This window comes from Macaca fascicularis, chromosome 1, assembly GCF_037993035.2.
Source record: "Macaca fascicularis isolate 582-1 chromosome 1, T2T-MFA8v1.1".
Classification (NCBI taxonomy): domain Eukaryota; kingdom Metazoa; phylum Chordata; class Mammalia; order Primates; family Cercopithecidae; genus Macaca; species Macaca fascicularis.
The window spans coordinates 53,099,779-53,116,011 of record NC_088375.1 but is presented as its reverse complement, the minus strand read 5'-3'; positions in this window follow the sequence as shown (position 1 = coordinate 53,116,011).

Sequence of the window (16,233 nt, the reverse complement as noted above, 5' to 3'; positions counted from 1 at the left end):
ATATAATGTCCCCCTTTGTCTTTTTTAACTGCTGTTGCTTTAAAGTTTGTTTTTTTCTGATATATGAATAGCTACTCCTTCTTGCTTTTAGTGTCCATTTGTATGAAATGTCGTTTTCCACCCATTTGATTTTATGTGAGTCCTCACATGCTAGGTGAGTCTCTTGAAGGAAGCAAATGGTTGGTAAATTCTTCTTCATTACGCAGTTCTGTATCATTTAAGTGGAGCATTTAGGCCATTTATGTTCAATGTTAGTACTGAGATATGAGGTACCATTTTATTCATCATGCTATTTCTTGCCTGTGTGCTTCAGTTTTTTGTTTTTGTTTTTAAATTGTATTTTTGTTTTATAAGTCCTGTGAGATTTACTCTTTAATGAGGTTCTCTTTTGATGTGTTTCTAGGATTTGTTTCAAGATTTAGAGCTCCTTTTAGCAGTTCTTGTAGTGGTGGCTGGGTAGTGGCATTTTCTGTCAGCATTTGTTTGTCTGAAAAATACTGTATCTTTCTTTCATATATGATGGATGCTTACTTTCACTGGGTATAAAACTCTTGCTTGGTAATAGTTTAGTTTGAGGAGGCTGAAGATAGAGACCCATCTCTTCTAGCTTGTAGAGTTTCTGCTGTGAAATCTGCTGTTGATCTGATGATTTTCCTTTGTAGATTACCTGATATTTTTGTCGAACCACTCTTAAGAATCTTTCCTTTGTCTTAACTTTAGATAACCCGATAACAGTGTGCCTAGGTGATGATCTTTTTTGCAATATATTTTGCAGGTGCTCTTTGTGCATCTTGGATTTGGATGTCTAGATCTCTAGCAAGGTCAGGGAAGTTTATCTCTATTATTCCCCCAAATATGTTTTCCAAACTTTTATATTTCTCTTCTTTCTCAGCAATACCGAATATTCTTCAGTTTGGTCATTTAACATAATCCCAGCCTTCTTGGAGGCTTTGTTCATATTTTCTTATTCTTTTTTCCTTGTCTAACTAACCTCCTGAATTCTTCTTCAGGTAAATCAGGGATTTCTTCTTGGTTTGGATCTATTGCTGGTGAGCTAATGTGGTTTTTAGGGGGTGATTTTGGGGTGATTTTTAGGGTCTCTCAGCTGTGGATATCAGCACTTGTTCCAGTGGAGGTGGCAGCGGGATGAAATTGACTCTGTGATGATTTGGAGCTTTGTTGGTTTCTTGCTCTGTTTTTGAGCTGGTTGGCCTCCCACTGGGAGGTGACACTTTCCAGAGAGCATCAGCTGTAGCAGCATGGATATTAACCGGCAGTGGGTGGGTCCCTAGAACTCCCAAGAGTATATGCCCTCTCTGTTCAGTTACCAGAGTGGGTGGGGAAGGACCATCAAGTGGGGGCAGGACTAGGCATGTCTGAGCTCAGACTCTCCTTGGGTGGGTTTTGCTGTAGCTGCTGTGGGAGTTAATAATGAAATTCCCAGGTCAATAGAGTTATGTACCTAGGAGAATTATGACTGCCTCTGCTAAGTCATGCCAGTTGTCAGGGAGTGGGGGAAAGCTGGCAGTCACAGGCCTCACCCAGCTCCCCTGCAATCTGAAGGGTTGGACTCAGTCCCATTGTGCCCCTGCTAACAGCATCAAGTCTGTTTCTAGACAGTGGGCAAGCAGGGAGGAGAACTTGTTCCAGGCTACTCACCTCCCAGAGTATTTGGGGTGTCTCCCAGGTCCTATAGGAGGAATATGCTTTCTTCAGAGGATTTGTAGGTCTTCTCAGGTTTCCTGATTTATTCCTGCAGTTGTTCTGGAGCTAAAAATTCACCCTGCAAGCCTCCGCACACTGCTCTGTCCACCTGAGTAGAAGCTGCAACCTAGTCCTGCCTCCCATTGCCATGATGCCCAGAGTCACAGATCCTACTCTTAAAGACTGATTAGAAGAAGCTTGTTCACATTATTGAGGGTAACCTACTTTATTTCAACTAATGGTAGAAGTTAACAGTTCTACAAAACACCTAGATTAGTGTTTGATTAAGTAATTGGGTACTGACCAAGCACGGTGGCTCACGCCTGTAATCCCAGCACTTTGAGAGGCCGAGGTGGGCAGATCATGAGGTCAGGAGATCAAGACCATCCTTGCTAACATGGTGAAACCCCGTCTCTACTAAAAATACAAAAAAAGTAGCCGGGCGTGGTGGCAGACGACAGTAGTCCCAGCTTCTCGGAAGGCTGAGGCAGGAGAATGGCATGAACCCGGGAGGCGGCAGAGCTTGCAGTGAGCAGAGATCGCGCCACTGCACCCCAGCCTGGGTGACAGAGCGAAACTCTGTTAAAAAAAAAAAAAAGAATTGGGTACTGTGTCCTAGCCATGTTAACACATAAAACTGACCACCACAGTCAGGTACTTGGGTTTTAATTTGTAGGAGACCTTTATAAACATATAAGCCAATTTATTTTCTCCTGATTTATGCATTCCAACTATGTTCTACCAATGCCAAACTTATTTTTTAATTTACATATGGTGCTTTTTATTACATATTTAAAATATTTTCCTAAATAAATTCATTATGATATTTTCCAATGTCTTTTTATGGAAGCTTTATTTTTAACCTTTTACATTTAAGCCTGTGATTCCTGTTAATGGTTTGTATGAGGAAATGAGAAGGGGTTAGGTCTTATTTTCTTCTATAAGATATCACTTTTTTCCAGAAGAATTTATTATAAAGGCCATTCTTTCCTTACTGAATTTCAGTGGCTCCTTGCCATAAAGCAGATGACTGTATGTATGTTGTTCGGTGTCTTGATTATCTTTTTTGTTGGTCTGCTTTTCTGTACTTGGGCCAATCCCACATTGTTTGCATCATCGTGACTTTATAATGATTCATAAGGAATGTATTTATGTGATCTTAAACTGTATGAATCTCAAATATATAACCCTATTTTGAATTTTTATTTTTCCCAAAGTCACATCTGATAGTAATTATTGTATCAGTCAGTGGTATGGCAGGGCATAGATGGCATAATCGAATTGAGGAATTCATGAAACATTTAACTATATACACATTGTGGGAAGATTATAGGGAACCACAAGAAAGAATCCACTACTCTGTACTATTAATTTCGTAGGACATTATTACCACACCCGAAGGGGAAAGAACAGGAAGCAATTATTGGAGCATTGAGAAAAAGAAAGTTCTGTAAAGAAGATTGTTTGACAGGAGCAATCAGGTGATGCAGCCAGCCTATGGTAACATGGAAGATAAAAAGGCAGGGTTATAAATAACTAATTCTCACTCTCCTCTCTCTTCTCCTGGAGATACTTTTCATTGGCCAAACACAGCAAGGAAGCCAGAAGGCCCTAAGGCGGCTTATTTACACAGTCCTTAAAGGCTGCTTTGAGGAGCACAAAATGAGTGTATAGAAGGCTAGAGAAGAAATCTCATGGAAAAAATGAAAGACACCCAGCACAAATATGACGTGGGAAGGCTGGTATATTTTCTTCTCTTAAAGCAAAATGCTATCAACTTTTGAAAGTATATATTTGACTGATGTTCAATTTTCCTTAATTTTTAGTTTACAAATTTGGTAGTTATTTGGTAATTAAACATAATGGTAAATGATTTGAGCCCGGCTTATATTTATTAGAGAATTTGAAGAAGCAAAATTTTTGTTGCATTTATTGAGTTCCACCACTGACTCCTTAAGTTCTACTCCATTTTCTCTAATTAAAATTTACATGGAAAATGGAGATGACATGGCTGAAGACTGAGCAAGAAGAAAGGGAGGAATGTGGTATACCTGGCTAATCAAAATATTTATATTGTAATAATGGAAAATTGATAACCACTCATGGCACAAAGATTTTTCATTTTTAGATTGTTCCTGTCCCCACCTCCAGGAATGAACAGCACAGTTCTAGGATGTCTTTGTTAAAAAAACTGACATACTTTCCAAGGTGTTTACTTCTCTTCCTGGTCAAGAGTTAAAGTGGCACTAAATTATAATCAAATGTGTTTTGTTTGTTGTCCGTCTAAATTATTTTAAAAGAGCATAAGTCCTGTATATTTTCTGTGTTCTATGTTCAAGGAATGCCACTTTGTTATCTACATAGCCTTCAAAAGATTTGTAGTTAGAGAATGAAATGAAACTCTAGCTGCAATTTCATAATCACTCAAAGCAACACAATAATGAAAGCAAAAAACTAAGCTGAAGCTTTATTCTAGGTCAGTGCTATTCAAAGTGTGGTTTGTGGATTATTGCTGGTCCACAAACAATTTGTTATTGCACCAACATAAGAAAAGAAATGGAAAGTAACCATCTGGAAATGTCTATAGTAATTTGACAGGTGCTTGTGGCAATATAGTCTTACTAGACACCAGCAGTAGGATCACGTTTTAATTTGTAATATTTTGAGCAACTATACCTCAAAAACATATAAAATCTGGTATTTATTTTTGACATAGACACTTCAATCAATTATAATTACGTAAGAAAATTATTTACACTAAATAGAAGATAAAGATGAATTGTGAAAATTCAGTGACACTTGCTTCATTTTGTATAAAATTTCAAAATGAATATCACAATATTGCTATAAAATCACTTCCATTATCTATCAATATATTTCTGTGAAAATAAGCAGTCTAACTTGTGAGTTATTAAAACAAATCATTTCTAGATAGATATGTTTGTTTTCTAGGACTAGTGCTGTCATTGACCTAACAGACAAGTTAACAAACAAGATTTCATACACATTTGAGTTATAGTTGTCACACGATATGCAATTTAGATAAAACTATGCATATTAATATTTTGAGTATTAGGTGACAAATGGGCCTATACAGTGTGTGTATAGAGGTGTTTAATGTAAACAATCATTGACTTTTTCAATTATTACTATAGAAAGCAAAATGTATCAGTTATGAAAATGATTATCTGTATTAATCACTGTTTGCATACTTTCTGTGTTCAATATGTAAAATAAAATTTTATACTTATTTCTTCTTATTCTTATTTGTGCTGCATATATTTAATGTTTTTATGTCTCTTGCATCTAATAAAAATGAATGTATTTGTGTATGTCTTCATTGTTTTTAATTTTATTTTTCTAGTATTTCACTGCAATTTACAAAATTATTTTCACATAATGACTTGGAAGGCAGGGTTTAGTGATTATTCACCACAGATGGTTTGGGAAATACTGAATTTGGTGAAAATTTCATAAGTAAAATTGAAGGTTAGCAAATAGTATGGTATAAGGAGAGATAAAAAGGTGCTGAAATAGTAATCAATGATTTAATTGGTATTCAAGTAATAAAAGGAAGAAAAAAATGAAGTATAAAGTCCAGGTTTTTTTGTTGTTATAATTGTAATACATAATTATTTTTATTTTTCAAATGTAATTGGGTTGATGAAATAGGAAACAAGTTGAAAAGCAAATAATCTTAGTATGACCGCTTTTAAGACGTGAACTATCAGCTTTTACGGGGCTATTTCTGACACCTTTGGCTAAGTAAGTATCTCTTTTGTTTCTTTATTAAAATCTCAAGGTACCTTATTATTATCATTAGTAGTATTGTTCAAGTATCCATTTTGCATGCATTTCAGGGATTCTATCATATGTATTAACCATCTCACTAGCACTGTATACCACTATTTTATCATTTTCAGTACCTAGCGTACTGCCTGATGAAAATTAGAGAAAGACTAAATATTTATTTTATAAATAAATGAATGCTACACTTTCTTAATACACAGACTGATGTTCAGAATAATATGTTTATTTGTTGGCCAATATGGTTTGGCTGAGTCCCTACCGAAATCAAATCTTGAATTGCAGTTCCCCTAATCCCACATGTCATGAGAGGGACCTGGTGGAAGGTAATTGAATCGTGGGGGCAGTTATCCCCATGCTGGTCTCATGATAGTGAATTCTCACAAGATCTTATGGTTTTATAAGCGGTTTTTTCCTCTTTGCTTGACACTTATTCTCTCTCCTGACACCCTGTGAAGAGATGACTCCCACCATGATGGTAAGTTTCCTGAGGCCTCCCAAACCATGCAAAACTGTGAGTCAATTTAACCTCTTTTTTTCGTAAATTAAACAGTCTCAGATATGTCCTTATATCAGTGAAAGAACAACCTAATACAGTAAATTGGTACCACAGCGAGTTGGGTGCTGCTATAAAGAGACCTGAAAATGTGGAAGTGATTTTGGAACTGGGTAACAGGCAGAGCTTGGAACAGTCTGGGGGGCTCAGAAGAAGACAAGAAAATGTGGGAAAGTTTGGAATTTCCTAAAGACTTGAAGGGCTCAGAAGACGGAAAGATGTGGGTAAGCTTGGAACTTGCAAGAGATTTGTTGAATGGCTTAGACCAGAATGCTCGTAGTGATATTGACAATGAAGTCCAGGCTGAGGTGGTCTCAGATGGCATTTTGGAACTTATTGGGAACTTGAGTAAAGGTCACTGTTGCTATGCAAAGAGACTGGCAATGGTTCGCGCCTGCGCTAGAGATCGGTGGAGCTTTGAACTTGAGAGATGATTTAGGGTATCTGGCAGAAAAAATTTCTAAGTGGCAAAGTGTTCAAGAGGAGGCAAAGCATACAATTTTGGAAAATTTGCAGCCTGATGATGCAATAGAAAATAAAAATCCATTTTCTGGGGAGAAATTCTAGCCTCTGCATAAATTTGCATAAGTAAAGAAGAGCCAAAAGTTAATTGGCAAGACAATGGAGAAAATGTTTCCAGGGCATATCAGAGGTCTTCACAGCAACCCCTCCCATCACAGGCCTGGAGACTTAGGAGGGAAAATGGTTTTCTGGGCCAGAGCCAGGCCCCCATGCTCTATGCATCCTTGGGACATGGTGCCCAGCACCCCAGCCCTTCATTCCAGCTGTGGATAAAGGAGGCCAAAGGACAGCTCAGGTCATTGCTTTAGAGGGTACAAGCCCTAAGCCTTGGCAACTTCCATGTGGTGTTGGTCCCGTGGATGTGCAGAAGACAAGAACTGAGGTTAGCAACCTCCACCTAGATTTCAAAGAATGTATGAAAATGCATGGATGTCCAGGCAGAGGTGTGCTGCATAAGCAGAACCCTCATGGAAAACCTCTGTCAGGGCACTGCAGAAGGGAAATGTGTGGTTGAAGCCACCACACAGAGTCCCCACTGGGGCACTGCCTAGTGGAGCTATGAGAAGAGGACCATTGTCCTCCAGACCCCAGAATGGTAGATCCACTGACAACTTGCACCATGCAACTGGAAAACATGCAGACACTCAATGCCAGCCTGTGAAAGCAGACAGGATGGTGGGCTGTACCTTGCAGAGCCATAGGGGCAGAGCTGCTCAAAGTCATGGAAGCCTACCTCTTGCATCACCATAACATGAATGCAAGACATGGAGTCAAAAGAAATCATTTTGGAACTTTTAGGTTTAATTACTTCCTTATTGGATTTCTGACTTGCATGGGGCCTGCAGCTCCTTTCTTTTGGCCAATTTCTCCCATTTGGAATGGAAACACATACCCTAAGCCTGTACCTCTATTGTATCTAGAAAGTAATTCACTTGCTTTTGATTTTACAGGTTCATAGGCAGAAGCGACTTGCCTTGTCTCATAGGAGACTTTGGACTTGGACTTTCAGGTTAATGCTGGAATAAGCTAAGACTTTGGGGAAATATTGAAAAGACAGGATTGTGTTTTGAAATATGAAGACACGAGATGTGGGAGGGGCTAAGGGTAGAATGATATGGTTTGGTTGTGTCCCCACGCAAATCCAAATCTCATCTTGAATTGTAGTTACCATAATCCCCACATGTTATAGGTAGGACCCAGTGGGAGGTAACTGAATCATGGGGGCAGTTACCCCCATGCCGTTGTTGTGATAGTGAGTTCTCATGAGATCTGATGGTTTTATAAAGGACTATTGCCCTTTGTTCAGCACGCATTCTGTCTGCTCCCGCCCTATGAAAAGATGCCTTCTGCCACGATTGTAAAAGTTTCCTAAGGCCTCCCCAGCCATGCAGAAGTGAGTCAATTAAACCTCATTTCTGTATAAATTATCCAGTTTCTGATATTTCTTCATACCAGTGTGATAATGAACTAATTCATTAGTTAATTCCATTTGCTTGTTTGTTGGCATCTATTTGTCTGGGAATAATAATATAAGGAGGATATAAAGTGCTCAGTTATTATATTTAGTACTTCTATTTACTGATCCTGCTAATAATGGAATTTTTTTTTTCTTATCCAAAGTTGAGATAACTAGCCCAGTCTAAGAGGAAAATTCACTTTGATTTTTTCTTTTTTTAAAATTCCAATGTGATTTAAAATAGAGTAGAAAAGATTTCTCTCAGTAAGACACAATATCTAACCCCATCAACTCTAAAAGTGTCAGTAACCCACATCTTTGAAAGAATCCTTATAAAAGGTGCATTCAATACATCGTGTATTTGCTCATCTAGGGACTTATGCTTTCTAGCAAATGCTTTGTAGTTTTGACATTTATTAGAAAAGAGTCATGTGTATCACCATTAATTTTTCTCCTCTAAAAACTGATCAAAATCTTTATTTTTATTCAAAATATGATAAATAACTTTGTGGAATACCCATATTGTTTTAATATATTCACCCAAAATTATATTTGATAGCATTTTACAATTCCAAAAGGCAAAAACTCTGCTTGCATTTTTTGTTAATGAGGTTGCGGAAATGCTTATTCATTCATAAACATCACTGACGGCCGGGCGCGGTGGCTAAAGCCTGTAATCCTAGCACTTTGGGAGGCCGAGACGGGCGGATCACGAGGTCAGGAGATCGAGACCATCCTGGCTAACACGGTGAAACCCCGTCTCTACTAAAAAAAAAAATACAAAAAAACTACCCGGGCGAGGTGGCGGGCGCCTGTAGTCCCAGCTACTCCGGAGGCTGAGGCAGGAGAATGGCTTGAACCCGGGAGGCAGAGCTTGCAGTGAGCTGAGATCCGGTCACTGCGCTCCAGCCTGGGCGACAGAGCGAGACTTCGTCTCAAAAAAAAAAAAAAAAAAAGAAAGAAAAAAAAAATTCCCACTACGGGCTACACATTGAGTGTGTACATTTTTAAAAGGCATAATCTTTGCTCTGAATCAAGTGAAAGGCATGTGTATGAAAAAGAAAAGTGTATGTGTTTTTATAAGCTGTTTTATAAATGATTGTATAAATATGTATTAGAAAATCTGTAATTATATTGCAAATGTGTTTCTTAATGTTTCGAATGCTAAAAACAGCTTGGAAGTTTGTAACAGAAGGGACAAACAAGAGATATGTGATAAAGAATAAATAAAACTCACATAATGCAAGAATGATCTTAACATAATTCACTGTAAATATTTCATACATATTGCAATTCTGCATAAAGTTTATTTGAATTTAACACTTACACTGAAAACCCATATTGATACTATGATACATTTGATTGAATATTAGAAAAATATAAAAATTTCATGCCTCAATATATGAAAATGTAATGTTGCTAAAGATCATAAAAAATAAATATTTTTAAATAAAATAGATACAAGGAATATTAAAGGAAGTCCAGGGTCAATACTTTAGACTTAATATTATAAATTATGTTAGTGACATGCAGATATGGTTAGTATATTTTTTATGTTTTAATTTAAACTTCTGGAATGTAGATACTGTCATTAATTGTTCCTAATAGTATTAACTTCTAAAATGAGAGTTACATTCTACTACATACTGATTATAATCATGGAAGACACATACTCAAATGCCATATCTTTAAATCTATTGGACTCTTTACAACAAATGTAATGGCAACTAAAAGTTTTGCTGAATGCTACAATAAGCTGCTCCTTAAGTTTGCATTTCTCTGAATCGTATAAAAAAATTTCTATTTTGCTGTTCATTTCCAGAGATGCCATCTCCCTTCCCATTCTTATCACCATACAAATTGTATAATTCTGAGAAGTCTTGAATACTGTTGTAAATAGGAAATACAATTTTGAAAGAATTAATATATTATAATTATTTGCTCACCCACTCCAAATTCTGGTTTATTCCTATCTTTCACACCTATTACTGCATGGCCAATGTAATTGCAGATATAAAATGTGATGGCTTTTGAAGTTCTAAGTTTGGAAAACAGAAATCGTAGAGTTAGCCATCTATCTGAAGGCAATGTACCTGTTAATTCAAAATTAGCTGAGAGGTTGAATTAAAGACAGTTAATACATAGAAGAAATTCTGTGACTTTCTGACCCAGAAGATTTAAAAGGGGAATAAAGAATTGTAGGCATTCAAATACTTAATCTAACATGTAATTAGTAAATACATAATGTCTAAAGTAAATGGGTCAAGACCTAGGGAGTTAAGCATATTATTTTAAATTATAATTTTGAATATTACATAAATATTGTAAAATATGAATCTTATAAAATATGAATATTATAAAACATATAACATGTGTGCCTGGAGAAAGAGATGGCAATGAGTAAGTTAGCTTAGATCTAAGTTTTCCATAGCAATATCTCAGTAAGTGTTGCAGGCGGCTCACAAATTCTATTTGGAAATATAATCTGTCCAAAGACAAACTACAAAATGAACTGTGGAAGAGCAGCATTTCTAGGAGTAGACTTTTCAGTCTTTCATAAAATTTTTTTAAAAATTTAAAATCTAAATTTCTAACCTGTATAAATTAACTTTTAATTCACTCAGGTAAAGTAAGAATACCAACTTTAATAATTAAATGTTAATATATGTAAATATGCTTACATACTTATATATACACATATACATGTATATATACCTATACATACACAATAAAACCCTATACATGATATATTAGCATACGAGTCTACATATGAAAATATGCATGTGCATACATAGTTATATATACCTGTTTACATATACAAGAATGTGCATTTCACTTAAATATTGAATTTTTAAAATATGCCATTTAAAATTTTTATAGGCTGAATTGTCAGTAGGAATTTTATATTTATACTAACAATAACCTCTTTTTTCTAGAATTTAGAAGAGACTCTGAAAAACCTCTTAATGTTTTATAACAGTGGCATAAAATTTAGCAGCGAACACTGGGCAATCATGGCTACTGCACTATCTCTGAAAAGTACAGAGTTTGGCAAGAATTTTGGTTTGGGTTGTTTTCATTAGGTTGTTCTAATTTCGAAAACCCCACTGGCACCTAGTACCTTAACCAATTGCAGTCATTTTTTTCTTTTTTTGAAGGTGAGCAGTGTCAATGTCAATATCCCTCTGGCTTAGATAAACTTATGTCTTCTGCTTGTGTCTATTAACCAAGACCAGATAATAGGTAGTGTTTGTGGAGGGAGATCTTAACAAACTGTCTCTCAGACCACAGTGCAATCAAACTAGAACTCAGGATTAAGAAACTCAATCAAAACCGCTCAACTACATGGAAACTGAACAACCTGCTCCTGAATGACTACTGGGTACATAACGAAATGAAGGCAGAAATAAAGATGTTCTTTGAAATGAGTGAGAACAAAGATACAACATACCAGAATCTCTGGGACACATTTAAAGCAGTGTGCAGAGGGAAATTTATAGCACTAAATGCCCACAAGAGAAAGCAGGAAAGATCTTAAATTGACACTCTAACGTCACAATCAAAAGAACTAGAGAAGCAAGAGCAAACGCATTCAAAAGCTAGTAGAAGGCAAGAAACAACTAAGATCAGAGCAGAACTGAAGGAGATAGAGACACAAAAAAACCCTCCAAAAATGCAATGAATCTAGGAGCTTGTTTTTTGAAAAGATCAATGGAATTGATAGATCACTAGCAAGACTAATAAAGAAGAAAAGAGAGAAGAATCAAATAGACACAATAAAAAATGATAAAGGTGATATCACCACTGACCCCACAGAAATATAAACTACCATCAGAGAATGCTATAAATACCTTTACACAAATAAACAAGAAAACCTAGAAGAAATGGATAAATTCCTGGATACATACACTCTCCCAAGACTAAACCAGGAAGAAGTGGAATCACTGAATAGATCAATAGCAGGCTCTAAAATTGAGGCAATAATTAATAGCCTACCAACCAAAAAAAAGTCCAGGACCAGACGGATTCACAGCGGAATTCTACCAGAGGTACCAGAAGGAGCTGGTACCATTCCTTCTGAAATTATTGCAATCAATAGAAAAAGAGGGAATCCTCCCTAACTCAATTTATGAGGCCAACATCATCCTGATACCAAAGCCTGGCAGAGACACAACAAAAAAAGTGAATTTTAGACCAATATCCCTGATGAACATCGATGCAAAAATCCACAATAAAGTACTGGCAAACCGAATCCAGCAGCACATCAAAAAGCTTATCCACCATGATCAAGTGGACTTCATCCCTGGGATGCAAGGCTGGTTCAACATGCGCAAATCAATAAATGTAATCCAGCATATACACAGAACCAAAGACAAAAACCACATGATTATCTCAATAGATGCAGAAAAGGCCTTTGACAAAATTCAAAAACCCTTCATGCTAAAAACTCTCAATAAATTCAGTATTGGTGGAACATATCTCAAAATAATAAAAGCTATTTATAACAAACCGACAGCCAATATCATACTGAATGGGCAAAAACTGGAAGCATTCCCTTTGAAAACTGGCACAAGACAGGGATGCCCTCTCCAAAAGCAAATGCAAAAGCAATGTCAACAAAGGCCAAAACTGACAAATAGGATCTAATTAAACGAAAGAGCTTCTGTACAGCAAAAGAAACTACCATCAGAGTGAACAGGCAACCTACAGAATGGGAGAAAATTTTTGCAGTCTACTCATCTGCCAAAGGGCTAATATCCAGAACCTACAAAGAACTCAAACAAATTTACAAGAAAAAAACAACCCCATGAAAAAGTAGACAAAGGATATAAACAGACACTTCTCAAAAGAAGACATTTATGCAGCCAACAGACACATGAAGAAATGCTCATCATCACTCGCCATCAGAGAAATGCAAATCAAAATCACAATGAGATAGATACCATCTCACACCAGTTGGAATGGTGATCATTAAAAAGTCAGGAAACAACTGGTGCTGGAGAGGATGTGGAGAAATAGGAACACTTTTACACTGTTGGTGGGACTGTAAACTAGTTCAACCATTGTGGAAAACAGTGTGGTGATTCCTCAAGGTTCTAGAACTTGAAATACCATTTGACCCAGCCATCCCATTATTGGGTATATACCCAAAGGATTATAAATCAGGCTACTATAAAGACAAATGCACACATATGTTTATTGCGGCACTATTCACAATAGCAAAGACTTGGAACCAACCCAAATGTCCATCAATGATAGACTGGATTAAGAAAATGTGGCACATGTACCCCATGTAATACTATGCAGCCATAAAAAAGGATGAGTTCATGTTCTTTGTAGGGACATGGATGAAGCTGGAAACCATCATTCTCAGTAAACTATTGCAAGGACAAAAAACCAAACACCGCATGTTCTCACTCTTAGTGAGAACAATGAGAACACTTGGACACAGGAAGCAGAATATCACACACCAGGGCCCATTTTGGGGTGGGAGGAGGGGGGAGGGATAGCATTAAGAGATATACCTAATGTAAATGATGAGTTAATGGGTGCAGTACACCAACATGGGAAATGTATACATATGTAACAAACCTGCACGTTGTGCACATGTACCATAGAACTTAAAGTATAATAAAAAAGAAAAAAAAAAAGATCCAGAGAAATTCTCAGCAGTACGATGCTCAGGCACCTAGAAAATTACTTCACATATGCTAGGGGGGCCATTTATAGCAGAAAAGTAACTTCATTAATTCAAGAATTCCACATTAAAGCTACTTAGGGATTTAATTTCTTAAATCTTAAAATGTTCTTGTAAGACTGACTCATGGAAGGAGTAAATGACAGAGATTAATATACAAAGCAGATAATACTGCCTCAGTGACCTGAGGACATATTTTTTAAGAAAATTATTACCATAAAATTATTACCATGAGAATAAAATGGAATTATTACAGGTAGAATTAAAATTTCAGGCATAGTAGTGTTTGCATCAGGTGACTAAGAGTTATAACCAAAAATTGGTCTATGCTGCAGCCATGAACAATTATTTGAAATCTCACAGTAAAATAGCTAATGGTAAACTAATAATTAATAATCAACTGATAATAATTAAAAATATGCAGGAACATACTTAAGAAGCTAAGTTGAGGTGGTTATAGGCCCATCTATTAAAAGAGGGCAGGTTTTCCAATCCTTCCTTATCCAGCAAGCAAGTCAGATAACATAGTTTAAATCAAATCTTCTCAGAGCTGCTTAATATTTTAGATTGGAAACTGAGTCATACAATTTGCATCCCCTATGGCCATCGGACACAGTGTTATCACTTTGCGAACCTATGTCAGCATTCCTCAACTCTTTTCAAACATCAGGGATCCAGAAAATTTCTGTGCTGTAGAAGAACAATGAGGGGGCACAGACAACTGTAGCCAATATTTGCCATAACTGAAGATCAAGATGAGGAAGGAAGACAGAGTGATAAACCGCTAACAATGCTGTATTCATCCGCCTGAATATGACTTTCCCTCATCTTTGGCCTAATAACATCTTGAGGGAACTCCACCAAAACCATGCATGTGTGCAGTAGAAGAAAATTGTAGGTGTACTGTTACATGCATTTCCTTTGGCAAAGGTAAGTGGAGGAGAAGGACTATAAAATTGAATTTTGTTTTGTTTTGTTTTTAGACAGAGTTTCACTCTTGTTGCCCAGGCTGGAGTGCAGTGGCGTGACCTTGGCTCAGTGCAACCTCCACCTCTGGGGTTCAAGAGATTCTCCTGTCTTAGCCTCCTGAGTAGCTGGGATCACAAGTGCCCGCCACCACGCCCGGCTAATTTTTTTTTTTACTTTTAGTAGAGACGGGTTTTCTCCATGTTGACCAGGCTTGTCTCGAACTCTAGACCTCAAGTGATCTGCACGCCTTGGTCTTCCAATGTGCTGGGATTACAGGCGTGAGCCACCGCGCCCGGCCAAAATGAACTCTTAAGAAACACAGTTAAAGATTATATTATTGTATAAATTCCCTTTCATTCCCCCCACCTCCAAGAAAAGACAAAGGGTAAAGCTGATGGGATTAAGAAAAAAGAAGAAGAAAGAAAGAAAAAAAAAGAACATTAACTTGAAATGCTACTCAGTTACCCAGTTTCATTGACATCCGGATTCTGGTATTTAACACTCTGGGGCGATATATAAAAGACCTAAAAAAAGATGATATGTGTTGGTTTATTCTGTTTTATGGTAATAATTACTGAAATAAAAAATACATGTTTATAATATTAAGAATGCTTAATTATGTATGAGAATGAGTAGATTTCTTAACTAAGCACCTAGTTTGGGAAATACCAGTAAAATGATACTTACTAATTTGTGAATAAATCATAATAGCTTCAATTTTTGAGAAAATTAGAAATAAAATTCATTTAAGTGGTTTGAATTTCCATCCTCTTTTCCTTCTCTGGATTATTTTCCTTTATTTCCCAGAAACCACTGCTCTCAATAAATTTTACCTAGACCTACAATTAAAGAATAGTCAAGAGCATCTTGGTTTGAAATGGACAAGGTAGAGGATAGTAGATTGCTACCCTTTTGACAATCCTTTTTCTTCTCTACCAGTACCTTCTGGCTGTGAGTAATAAGGTATAACTTCAGAGGAGTGGGAAGGCAAGAAATTTTGAACTAGAAATCTAGTTAAAACTGTTTTTCATTACACATGAGGGAAATGAGGCAAAGAAAGACTAAATATCTTTCTTTGGGCTATAGATATTAGATTTAAGTTGAACTACACTCAGGTTATTAAAAGATTGATTGCGATCATTTTCTTAAAACTTTCTGCAGTGAAAGTCTGAAGTGAAAATGATGTATTAGTAGTAATAACAGTGTGCTGAACAATATAGTATAGATCTGTGCTTTTTAGTATATTGAATATGCTTTTAGTCTGCACCTTAAAGTCAAATCAATTTAAATTTTATAATGGGTGGAGTATGATTATCAACATTTTCCTCTTCTGCTTTTTAATATGACTGTACATAATGGTTTGAAATGATATTCATTCAATCTATATTCTTGTGACCTCTAGAGTTTTATTGGAAGCAAGGCAGCAATGAAGAAACTGGCTTCAATTACCAACATGCATCAATATAAAAAAAAATTGAAGTAGTGCTGGAAAAATAAGAACATTGAATACATTATCTAATG